Raw genomic sequence first — 13310 nt, forward strand, 5'->3', positions numbered from 1 at the left:
TGTGGTGGGCTATGGAATGCCCAGATATTCCAGGTCCTTTGGCTCTATATCTTGATAGAGGGAGAATTAACATATCTCTGGGGCAACACTTTACATGTATGGTACCATCCACTACTAGCGACTGTCCACTGTTCCTGGCCTTCCTTCCAGATACGGATGGTAAGGAGTGGATTTTGCCAGAAGTGCTGTGAACTGTGTGCCTGAGAACACGGTAATCTGCTCCAGCAAAGATAATACATCTGGCACAAAAGCTACAATTGGACCACTACCTGGTTGAGTAGTGGTGGTCCACTGTCATCCTCCAAGATCTAGCTGGTTTTTGTAGTGGTCATTAAATGGGAATTAGATGGGAAGCACCAACCTCCATCTTTTTGGTCTTCTGGTCAGGTTTGGGGTTGGGGGAAGCAGATTTCAGAGATTTTCACTTGGACTCCCCCAACTATGATAGCACATAACCCACAGTGGGCCAAGGGACCAATGTGATTGTTCTCCGAGTATCAGATATGTCTATTCCAATCATGCATTCGGCACCTGGGAGAATGATCTCTGGCGGGTCCTTGGACACAGTGGACCTACTGGAAGCCAGACTTGGGCCAGGACTCTATTTATCACCTAGCTCTCAAATGCCCCCAACAAAAACAGGGGGCCACAGTGATGTTTTGGGTCCCCAGGTATCAATGTTAACTTGGACTCTGTGTCCAACAGTCCTTGAAATGTTTAGATTCCCTTTCACGCAGTGGATGGTAACTCAAGTAAACAACCATAGGTGTTTTGGGGAAGAACAGGGGAATCATTACTACACACCCCGCTGTAGGGTCACAGGGTCCTTCCTACTGGAGACCCAGCCTCTCCTTTGGGCACTGGGGTCCAGGAAGGAGACTTATTGAGTTGGCTCCCCTCAGCTTCATGCTTATTCATCTCTGATTTCTGTTGATTGTGTAGATTAAGCAGTAACTTCACTGGCTGCCCATCTGTGTTGGCCCTGGGGATAACTTGCTGCGTCAATCACCTGCATCACTCTCTGCACTTCGGGTCTCCCCGGCTGCCACACTGATTCTCATCATAATTGAGCCCACCTTTCCTCTGAAGTTTGAGCACAGCCCCCTGGTTTCTATGGCTTCGAGCCCTCCTGCTGGTGAGTAGAAAGAACCACTCTAGCACGGCCACTTCACTGCTTCCACTGTCTTCCACAGCACTCTGGCATCTCCACTGCTTCCTCCAAGCTTCCAGGAGCTCCAAGGAGCGTGTTGGCACCATCTCCTGGGTCCTCCCAGGATATTACATCCTCTATCATGGAAGAGTGCTCTCACATTAACAAACTCTGCCTGATACAACTTTAGGTTCTGCCCCCTCCCCATCTGGACCCAGCACCCTCCGGACTCCACCACATACTCTCCCAGTCACCTTGGCCAAGTCCTGTAAGCTCTCCAGAGCTTCGTCCTTTTCCTTTCTTACCAAGTCCAACTCTTCTACAGCCAAGTTTAGTTGAGTCTCAATTCAAGTTCTTGGTGTTGTTGCCAGGAGGGGGGAGGGATGGAGCCTGAGGGGAGGGGAGGCACTTCTGCAGGTGCAGAGGGTTCGTGGAAATCTGAATACAACTGTCTGCTCAGATGTCCCCATGCTAAGCCTCAGGGAACTTCTGTCCCAACACAGGGAGGGAAACTTGCCAAGGCTGAGAGTTCTGTGTCTGCTCCAGCTCTAATTGAGCCCTGGGCCCGATTCTCAGCATTTTCAGCCCTCTAGCAGCAGGAAATAGAGTCTCTTTCAACACAGCCTCGAAGGCCCTCTGACTTTGACACTTCACTATCCGTTCTTTGGTGATGAGTCATGCTTAGCTTTTCATTGTCTTTTCCCAGTCAATGGTCTCAACAGCAGTCACCCGGTTTCAGACCTTATAATTAGTCCTTCCCCAGAACCTCTCAGAAGCCTGAGATATTGTGTCCCCAGTGCATTTTTTTCCCATTCCAATTCACCCCCTGTGAAAGTGTTAACAAGTTCACCTCTTCCCGGCATGCCAGGGGCATCAATACACCCCCAGCACCAGTGATTGGTGGGGGGGAGGTGGTCACCAGGCGGCAGGTTGGCAATGAAGCTCCAGAATTCCATGTAGTGTCAGCTTCCTTGACCCACCCTGGAGCCAACTGCCTTAGGTCAGGATCCCTGGGGAAAAGACTGAACTGTCCACGTGCATGCAGGAAGTTTATTGGCAAGTGTTCTTGGGAACAGTACCTGTGGGACAGGGATGAAAGCGGGATGGGCAGAGGAGGTGTGGCCCAGGACGCCTTTGCACCAGTGGCCTTGTTCAAGCCCACAGAACTCTGGAGCTGGGCTGGCTGGTCAGGGATGTCCTGCCTTAAGGCAAGGGAGCCTTTACTCTCCTGCATTGCCAAGTCACTGGAGGTGGGCTGCCCCAAGGGAGGGGACGTGGCTTTGGCCAAAGGCAGTTCCTGGAGGGGGACTCAGCTGAGAGTCAGCAGCAGTCACTATTCCCAGTAGCTGAGGCCATGAGTGCCTCTGTCTGAGGGGATCTGACTGTGCATCCCAGCCCCTACTGCCAGTCCCGATTTCGGACACACACGACATTGAGCGGTAGCTTACAGTGAGCAGCAACTTGAAGCGAGACCTTAGTTCCCTGACAGGGGATCAAACCCTGGTTGCGGTGGTGAGAGCGCCAAATCCTAACCACTGGACCACAGGGACCAGTGGCTAGAGTGTGGGTCCTGGGTCCTTGTCTGCCTTGAAAAGAAAAAGTTCTGACAAGGAGGTGGAAGGCAGAGAGGAAAGTAAAGCCTTTATTAGAAAAGCAGAGTACATGTGGACAGGTGCGTGGCCAAGCTCAGCAAGAGAGTCATGCCTCTGGGAAGTTTCAATCCTTCATGAGGGGGCAGTCTTCCGGGTCTTTGTTTTCCCTCTGGCCAATTAGCTTGCTTTGACCGCGTGGCTGATTTGCCTCTCGACCCTCCGCTGTGTGTGCATGCACCCCTCAGCAAGATGGATTCTAGCGGAAGGGCCTGGGGGGGTGGGGGGGGTGACATGACTTATTATGGTCTGGCTCCCCCTGCCTTTTGACCCGTGAGGAGCCTTTCTGAGCATGTGTAATGTCTCCCTTGCCCCAAGGATGGGAAATATATGACTTCTTGATCTTTTACTCAAATAGGGTTTAGCCCCTCTCTGTCCCTGACATAACTGTTATCTTAAAGTGTCCACAGGAAACAAAGTCCAGCTATTTACCCTGTTCCTGTCATTTCTATCTCAAAGTGGAGAGACGAGGCTGGTCAGAAATATCTCTCCTGGAGCCCACCTGCCTCCTGCCCCAGGAAATGTAACCAGGAGTCTGGTTGTAAATGTGCAGCCTGGAGCCCATCTTTTTCCTGCCCCAAGAAATGTGAACAGGAGGCTAGTTGTTAATGCCTAGCCTGGAGCCCATCTATCTCCTGCCTCAGTCCTGCCCTGTAATCCCCCAGTGTCCAGCACCCCAGTTGCCCCTGAATATCTCGTCCAGCGCATTCCATCCTGGACTACACAATGCTGTGGACACACCTCCAATTCCAAATGCCATGAGGGCCAAGGCTGACGCGCAGCACTTGTGATGTGGAGAAGAGAAGGGAACAGACAGTCGGACTGAGCACATGGCGAGTTTGAACTGTTGTACGGGCACCTGGCTGCCTGGAGCTGATGCTGGGTGTTGGGGAGAAGCTGGAGATGGGGTGGAATAGGCAGGGTGTGGTCAATGGGCAGGGAGCTGAGCTGAGGAACTGCCCGTGACTGGGGAGGAAGGGGGAAGCCACGGGAGGTTTCCAGCAGGGACCAGACATGGTTAGAGCAATGCTTGAGAAAACTCCGTCTGACCTGGAGGGGAGGAGTGGCCAAGGAAGTTTTTGCAACTGTCCACATGTGAAGGGATAAGGTGTGGGAGGAGGGTGAGTCCCCCGGGAAATAAGGGGAAAGAGGGATCTGAGAGACAGCTAGCGGCAGCTGGCAGAGAAACTGGCTGCAGGGTGGGCTTGAGGCAGTTCAGCTTTGAACCCAGTTCAGCCAGAAAGACCAGAAGAGCAACAGCAAGAGGCAGATCAGAGTGGGTACAAGCATGCATTTCCTGGGGCTGTGCAAGGGGCCCAGAACACAGGTTTCACGACCTGCAGGAGCTTCAGGATGAGGAAGCAGGAATGCAAGAGGTAGAAAGGAATGTGAGAGGCCAGAGCAGCAGCTGGGGAGGCTGAGGCAGGGCCCGTGGAGGGCACCCACAGGGCTTTGGATGAGTGTATCCAGGAGGCCCAGATCCAAGGGCTGGGGTGGAGCCTTGGCTATGTCTACACAGAGACCTTACTAAATGGTGGAGTGAGGCCTGAAGAGAGGGCTGTGCACCTGGGGTGAGCCTGGAGCACAGCAGAGAAGAGGTGCCCTGGAACCAAGGGGCCAGTTTTTGATGTAGGATCTACCGCTATCAGCTGTGTGGCCCTGGCCGTGGTCCGGGTCTCTTGGTGCCTCCACTGATCAGTACAACGGTATAAAAATAGGTCCTGCTGTCTGAGTGTTCTCTGAGGGAAGGGGCAGTCAGAGAGGCTGGGACTAGCCCAAAGTCAGTCCATCAGAGAGCCAGCAGCGAGCGTGTCAGGCAGGAGACAAGCCTCCCGGTAAAACACCCATGTGTTGAGTGCCAGCAGCCGGGCACCTCCGCCTCAGCTCATCCTCGGGGCCATCCTGGGGGGAGGTGTGCACTCATCTCCCACTGTCAGGAAAGGAGCCTCCTCCCAAAGGAAGTGATGGGCCCAAAACAACGCAGCCAAGAAGTGGCTGGTCAGGACCTGAACCCAAGCTGGCGCCAGAAAACATATCCCTAAACGCCAGGCCCCGCTGCCCATGGTGAGGCTGCAGGAGGTCAAGAACAAAGAGTGCCGGGACTTCCCAGGCAGTCCAGTGGTTAGGACTCCGCGCTTCCACTGCAGAGGGCCCAGGTTCAATCCCTGGTCAGGGAACTAATTCTGCATGCCGTGTGGTGCAGCCAGAAAAAAAAAACGAACAAAGAGAGCCAAGGAACAGCCTTGACAAAGTGGCCCCCAGCAATGCTGGGGCTGGGGGAGGGCAGAAAGAGAGTGGTGTGGTGGAAATAGACACTCCTAGAAGGACATTTCCAGAAAGGGAAGAAGATTCCCCGTGGCAGCTTGAGAGCCTGGCAGTGTCTAATAGAGTCTGTTACAGGAGCTGGGAGAGAGGCCACAATGAAGAGGCCAGTGGAGGTGGGGGGAGTGGGGGAGGGGGCAATGAGCTTCGCAAAGGGCTGTGTGTGCACCGAGGAGAGTCACAAAGAAAGGCGGGGGAGGGGGGCTTCCCTGGTGGCACAGTGGTTAAGAATCTGCCTGCCAATGCAGGGGACACAGGTTTGAGCACTGGTCCGGGAAGATACCACATGCCGCAGAGCAACTAAGCCCGTGTGCCACAACTACTGAGCCTGAACTCTAGAGCCCGCGAGCCATAACTACTGAGCCCATGTGCCACAACTACTGAAGCCCGCGCGCCCTAGAGCCCATGCTCCACAACAAGAGAAGCCACCACAATGAGAAGCCCGTGCACCGCCACGAAGAGCAGCCCCTGCTCTTCCAAGAGCAGCCCCTGCATGTCAGACCGGAAACCATAAAACTCCTAGAGGGAAACATAGACAGAACACTCTTTGACATAAATCGTAGCAATATTTGTTTGGATATGTCTCCTAAAGCAAAGGAAATAAAAGCAAAAAAGTGAGATCTAATTAAACTTAAAAGCTTTTTCACAGTACAGGAAATCATGGACAATATGAAAAGACAACCTACAGAATGGGAGAAAATATTTGCAAATGATATGACCAATAAGGGGTTAATATCCAACATATATAAACAGCTCATACAACTCAACATCAAATAAACAAACAACCTGGGAATTCCCTGGCAGTCCAGTGGTTAGGACTCTGCGCTTCCACTGCAGAGGGCACAGGTTCAATCCCTGGCCAGGGAACTAAGATTCTGCAAGCCGCCCAGTGGTGGCCAAAAAAATAAATAAATAAATGAAATTTAAAAGTGGGGTTTACACTATATATAAAATAGATAACCAACAAGACCCTACTGTATAGCACAGGGAACTATATTCAATATTTTGTAATAACCTATAAAGGAAAAGGATCTGAAAAAAATAGATATATACATATGTATAACTGAATCACTTTGCTGTACACCTGAAACTAACACATTGTAAATCAACTATACTTCAATTTTAAAAATGTAAACAATAAAAAATTTTTAAAAATAAAAAGTGGGGTTTATTACAGGTGTACAAAAATGGATTCATTTGACTATCAATAAATGCAATTCACCACAATAACAGACAGAGGCAGGAAAAAGTATTTTACAAAATTAAAATATCCACTTACGATACATAAAACACTTAGCTTAACAGAAAAAGAAGGGAGCATCGTAAATCTGTTGAAGGGGAAAATATGTGTAGATTTACCTTTCAATGAACAATAGTGAGCCAACTGGATTTCCATATGGGAAAAAAATGTACCTTGACTCCTGACACCATGCAAAATAGATTCCAGATGGAGAACAGGCCTAAACGTGAAGGTTAAAAAAAAAAAAAGAAAGAAAGAAAAAACCTTTAAGAGAAAAACAGAGGAGAACATCTTCAGGACCTTAAAATAAACACATTTCTTTTTTTTTTTAATTTATTTTTTGGCTGCGTTGGGTCTTCGCTGCTGCACACGGGCTTTCTCTAGTGGCAGGGAGTAGGGGCTACTCTTCATTGTGGGGCACAGGATTCTCATTGCAGTGGCTTCTCTTGTTGCGGAGCTCGGGCTCTAGGCTCGCGGGCTTCAGTAGTTGTGGCTCACGGGCTCAGTAGTTGTGGCTCACGGGCTCTAGAGCGGAGCACAGGCTCAGTAGTTGTGGCACGCGGGCTTAGTTGCTCCGCGGCATGTGGGAATCTTCCCAGACCAGGGATCGAACCAGTGTTCCCTGCACTGGCAGGCGGATTCTTAACCACTGTGCCACCAGTGAAGTCCAAGCAAAGATTTCTTAAATGGCAGGTGATAAATAAATACTGATCATAAAAGAAAAAATTGACAAACTGAATATTTTCAACTTAGGAATTTCTCTTCCTCAAAAAATACCATTAGGGGCTTCCCTGGTGGCGCAGTGGTTAAGAATCCGCCTGCCAATGCAGGGGACACGCGTTAGAGCCCTGGTCTGGGAAGATTCCACATGCCGCAGAGCAACTAAGTCGGTGCGCCACAACTACTGAGCCTGCGTTCTAGAGCCTGCGAGCCACAACTACTGAAGCCCACGTGCCTAGAGCCCAAGCTCCGCAACAAGAGAAGCCACCACAATGAGAAGCCTGCGCACCACAATGAAGAGTAGCCCCTGCTCGCAGCAACTAGAGAAAGCCCGCGCGCAGCAACGAAGACCCAACGCAGCCAAAAATATATAAATAAAATAAATAAATTTATTAAAAAAACATACCATTAAGAGAGTGAGAAGGCAACCCATAGGACCTGTATCTGGAATATACCTACAGAATTGCTACAAATCAAAGGGAAAGACAGACCATCTAGGAGAAGGGGCAGAAGACTCAGACTGTTCCTAAGAGGAGAGGCAAATGACAAAGAAGCAGCTCCACTGCATTTGTCATGAGGGAAATGCAGATTAAAAGCACAAGCAATGCCTACCAAAGAGCTTAGAAAATGTTGGAAAATGCCACGCCCGTGGTGGGGAGCAGCCAGAACTCTCCAGGGGAGTGTGAATTGGAACAACTTGGAACCTGTTTGGCAGAATCCATGCAAATCCTGTGGTCCTATGACTGACATTTCACTGGCAGGAACATACCCAAGGGAAAGGTGGGCAGAGGTTCACTTAACAGCACTATTCTCAAGAGCCCAAATCTGGGAACTGCCTAAATGTTCATCAACAGGAAAACAGATAAATTGAAGTATATACACCAATACAATTCCAAACAGTAAGGAGAATAAAAAGGCCTCGATTGCATGGGAAAAGCTCACAAATGCCTAAAACACTACATCCTGTGTGATCCCATTTATATGAAGTTCAAAAGCCAGCAAAACGAAACTATTGGATAGAAGTTGAGAGAGTGGTTACTGGGGCTGAATCAAAGGGGACAGGAGGGGCCTTTGGGTACCGGTAATTTTGGTTCTTAAGCTGGGTGCTGGATACCTAGGCGTGCTCACTTTATAAAGATTCATCAAGCTGGACACTTAGGTGCACTTTTCTATGGGTATATTATACTTCAATTAAAAATTTCATTTAAGTAATCATTTTTAAAGTCACAAATTCATTAACAGAAGGATTTTTACCCTAGGGACTGCCAAATTTATTTCTCACAGTTTTGTAGGCTGGCAAGGCCAAGACTAAGGGGCTGGCAGGTTCATTGTCTGGTGAGAGCCTGCTTCCTGGTTCACAGACAGCTGTCTTTTCACTGGTCCTCACATGGTGGAAGGGGTGAGGGAGCTCTCTGGGGTCTCTTTTATAAAGGCTCTAATGACAATCATGAGGGGTTCATCGTCATGAACTAGTCACCTTCCAAAGGCCCACCTCCAAATACCATCACACTGAGAATTAGGTTTCAACAGATGAATTTGGAGTGACATAGACATCTATAGATACTAACCCCTATGTGTCAAATGATGATCAGAATCCTAACTCTCATGTTCATTTCACAGATGAGAAAACCATGGTTCCCCATACTTCCCTAGGCTGGGACCCTCTGACCACAAACTCTGTTTGGATCATAGTGGCCACCAGGTCCTGCAGAAGACAACTGCTCATAATGGCCAAAAGCAGCAGCCGGTGTGGAATAGGTCCTCACGAAGAGCATTGGAAAGGTGCACACGTCAGCGATATGAAGCACGCAGTATAAAACATTTTATGAAACAGAAGGATTCTGACTGCCAGCTATGCAAGAAATGTATTACACGTCTTACCTCCCTAGAGACAGAAATGTAGATGGGTTTAATAAAAATTATGTGGTTAGACAAATATAAAATGTCTACTGGTTTAATAAAAACTATGTGGTTATGTAAATATTGAAAAAATGAATAAAAAGTGTAGAATAGTGCTTAAATTAATTCTAAGTGGAGAAATGGTATATATATGCAAATATGTACCCATTTATCTCTGTAGATTGGTAAAGATAGCCATTTGCATATATAGTGGTTAGATAAATATAATGTTTAAATGGACACTATATACATAGGAAAATAACTTTTTTTACATTTCTCAATAGATAATATACATACAGTGATTCGATAAATATATAATCAGATACTTAATGGTTAGTTAAGTGTATTTATTAAGGCACCTGTACGTTGTGAAGACAAGTTTTTCCCACCAAAATCTCCAGCCAGGTCAAGCCAAGGACAGTCCTGTCCAGTCCTGTGCTGAGGGTACCAGTGGGAGCATTGATCCAAGGGGGTAGCACCAGCCAGTGGTGAGAATTGATGAGAAATATGAGAATGTAATGGTAATGGCATTCCATAGGCACTGGGCACTAAGTATGGACCAGATGATCTCAAATTACCACCCCAGGTGGATTATTCCATTAACCCCAAGTTAGAGTAGAGGAAACTGAGGCCCAACAAAGGAACATGTGGCACACTGGTAACTTTATAAACCTTTTAATTGTCATGAGAACTAATGGGATACTTAAGTTTTTTTTTTTTTTTTTTTTTGCTGCACCGTGCTGGTTGCAGAATCTTAGTTCCCCAACCAGGGATTGAACCAGTGCCCTCAGCAGTGAAAGGAGCCCTAACCACTGGACAGCCAGGGAATTCTTTACTCCTGATTTTTAAAAATTAATTAATTTAGGCTGTGCCGGGTCTTAGTTGCAGCATACGGGATTTTTAGTTGCAGCATGCAGACTCTTAGTTTGGGCATGCATGCGGGATCTAGTTTCCCCGACCAGGGATCGAACCCAGGTTCCCTGCACTGGGAGCGGGGAGTCTTACCCACTGGACCACCAGGGAAGTCCCTACTCTTTATTTTTAAAGGAAGTTTCAGGTTAGAATAAATTTGCTGCACCCAAAATCTACTCCCCGCTAACGTGGGTGTCGGCTCAGTGAGAGCTGCAGAGGTGAAGGACCAAGGCTGAAACAGTCCTTGACTGCCACCTAGTGGCTACTGGGGGTGGACTCCAGCCTGTCTCCCACAAATGAAAACCGCCTTGGGATCCCACACCCTTTCTTGTCCGACTCAGAGGTGAGGCCAGCAAAAAGACCCTGGGGTGGGTAAAATGATGAGCTAACCACTGGCTTCACGCCTGGTGGGGCTGTGGGCTGAGGGGGGTAGTTTCTGGGCCTGGCTTGGAGGGAGATACAGAGACACCTGGAGCTACAGTAATGTCACAGAGAAGCAAAGGCAGGGAGGCATTGAGAGACATGTGGGTATAGCAAAGATACAGAAATAAAGATGCCAACAACGCAGAGACCCGGAGGGATGAGAGAAAGAAACAGAAAGAGAGAGAGTCCCAGACAGACCCAGAAAGCAATACCAAAGGATTCAGAGACACAGACACAGAAGGCTGAGGGCAGGGGTGGGGGTGGGTGGTGGGTGGGGGATCTCCAACAGGAAGAGCCCTTACCCCTGCTGTTCCCATGGATGTCCAGGCAGTCCTCCAGCCCCATCCGAACATCCTCTTCAGGAGGTCCTGGGCACTCTAATTCTTAGTCCTTTCTGGGATTCACCGGTACAGATTAGCTTTATTTCAGAGTTTTCTCCAGGACAGGCTGGGTTGCTACTTCTGCTGTGGTAGGTCCAGCTTTACAGCTTCTAAAACCAAGCTGCCATTCTCTCTTTGTCCTTCTCTTTCTCCTGGTGTGTGTATTTCCCAGTCCTCCTTCATATACATTAGGCATATCTTCCTATGCATAAGAACTTCTATAGCACTTGCCTGGAGAAAACAAAACTGACTGTGGGTTTCCTCCCATCTGGCTCTGTCCTGAGTAGGCTAATAAAGAGCTGTGAATTTGGAGGGCCCAATGACCTTTCCTGGCTTGCTGAAGACCCCTGCGTGGCTGATGAACAACGGGACCTGTTCTAACACACTGTGGCCAGCTCGTGGCCTCATCTGCCCCATGCAATCTGCTAAATTCACTCCTGTATTCCGGGACCACCTCCCTGCTGGCACTTAGCAAGCTCCTGGAGAATGTGGGGTCAGTTAACAGCAGAGGGACTTGGGAAGGTAGGAAACTTCAACTCCCAAATTCAATCCACCGTTCTCCTGCATTCTCCTCTTACCCTCCCCCACCCAGCCTCACGCTGAGGCCACATTCAGGTTTCTCCCACAAACACTGCCAATGTCTATGGCCCAAAGGCCTAGATTATGGACCCTGACCTTCTGGATTCTAATTCTGATCTCACCACTTACCATCTGGCTCTCCTTGCCTCCACTTCCCCAAGTATAAAATAGAATATTGATAGGGTCAACTTCATAGTGCTGTTGCGAGGATGCAATGAGTTAATATTGCAAAGTGTGGCACTGAACCGAGTTAAAATCAAGGATTTTGGAGTCAGAGTGGCCTTGGGGAATTCACTTAATCCCTCCAAATTTCCGTTTCTCCTCTGTAAAATGGACACAGTGACTTAAATTCACAAGGTTGGGAGTATCTAATTAAATGTTGTGAGAGGCCCCTGAAGGGCCTGAGATGTGAGACGGGGCCACTGTGGCTTTCAAATGTCCTGTCCCTGCAGCTGTGCTTCTTTACCCCTCCACCACTTAGTCCCTACCTCTTCCTCTTCACCCCTCCCCATAAACCCCAGCCCGCCTAGCCTGTGGCTGCAGCTCCTCAGAACTATGCCTCTATTCCCATTTCAGAAACCAGAGCTACCTTTCCCATAAAACACTTTCCTCAAATTCAAAGTCCCTTTGCTCCCTCAGAGCTTCCTCCTACCCAGCATTCCAGAAGAGTCTTAACTATGACAACAGAGCTTAGGCTGTTTTTCTTGCACAATATAAAGGAAGAAAAAGTGAACAGTGAACAGGCGGCACCCATTTTAACAGACCCATTGTTACTGGGATAGGTGGAGCCTCCCTTTCTTGCCTCCAGAGGTAGGTAAGAAAGTCTTCCAGGCTGAATTGAGCGCTTACTTTTTTTTTTTTTTTGCGGTACGCGGGCCTCTCACTGTTGTGGCCTCTCCCGTTGCGGAGCACAGGCTCCGGACGCGCAGGCTCAGCGGCCATGGCTCACGGGCCCAGCCGCTCCGCGGCATGTGGGATCTTCCCGGACCGGGGCACGAACCCGTGTCCCCTGCATCGGCAGGCGGACTCTCAACCACTGTGAGCGCTTACTTTTTAACTTGTTATCTATTCTAGTAGTTTCATTTATAGTTTTACTAGGCAGTACAGACTTGGGCTATATATAAATGTTTTTCCTCTACAACTTTGTTTCATTTGATTCGCTGGTATTCACCTTAACCCATGTACATATACGTACTAGTTCACTCGCTTCACTGTGGAATAAAGTTCTAACCCACAAAAATGTGTACTTATCTATCTCCCGTCAGTGGTCAGTGGAGATTAACGTTGTTTCTAGTGTTTTTCTATTAAAAACAGTCCCGGTGGGAACATTTCTGCACTACAGAAGCTGCTGAAGCTGAAGCTTAGGGTCCCACGCTCCAGCCTCACCTGCCCAGGCCTCCATCCACTGCCAGATGCCCCTTCCCCGCCAGCCCCCCAAGCTGAGTTCCCCATCTGCGCCCAGACTCCCTCATTTCCTGCCATCTCCCACCGTCACAACGCCTCAAAGTCCCCCCTCCCTACTCTAGCCACTCCCCACGCTCTGAGGGGCTTCCGGCCCCACGACCCGGCCCTCCGCCCAAGGCCAGCTCCCACCTCACCGCCCGAGCTCCCTCACGAGCCCAGCCCGCCCACACCTGGGCCTCCACCCACACCTGAGACCCTCTTCAGTGCCTCTGCATTACCCCGATCTCCGCAGTCCACACCCCTGCCCCGCCCAAACCCTGGCGGCCCACCCACACGTCCCAGCCCCCCGCCTCAAGGTCCGGCCCCTCCCCACACTTGGGGGCCTCCCCAACATCTGTTCCGTCACACCCGGGTCCCTTCCTCAGGGCCCCCCGCCCGCGCCTGCCACGGCCAGAGCTACACACATGCTCTATCCAGGCTCCACACCTCCCCCCTCCCCACACCTGGTCCCAGGGCCCCATCCAAGGCCTCTGGAGGCTTGGTGGCAGCAATGTGGTCAAAGAGCATCGTCGATTCAAAGAGTATTTGGGCGCCGTGAAGCAAAACGTGAAACACTCTGAAATCTTGCTGCT

The 13310-nt window shown here is 49.5% G+C and overlaps 1 protein-coding gene across 2 annotated transcripts in view; it reads right to left on the reverse strand.

The window, feature by feature from the left end:
• RASGEF1A (RasGEF domain family member 1A) overlaps positions 1 to 13310 on the reverse strand; it is a 311582-nt gene that overhangs the window by 287237 nt on the left and 11035 nt on the right. The window contains exon 3 of one of the 2 annotated variants that reach the window (XM_049696659.1): positions 6481 to 6581. The exons of the other annotated variant lie outside the window; for it this stretch is intronic. The gene's annotated coding sequence lies outside the window, so the exon portion shown is untranslated. The remainder of the gene's footprint in view (positions 1 to 6480; positions 6582 to 13310) is intronic. 2 annotated transcript variants of the gene reach the window in all.

This window comes from Orcinus orca, chromosome 14, assembly GCF_937001465.1.
Source record: "Orcinus orca chromosome 14, mOrcOrc1.1, whole genome shotgun sequence".
Taxonomy (NCBI): domain Eukaryota; kingdom Metazoa; phylum Chordata; class Mammalia; order Artiodactyla; family Delphinidae; genus Orcinus; species Orcinus orca.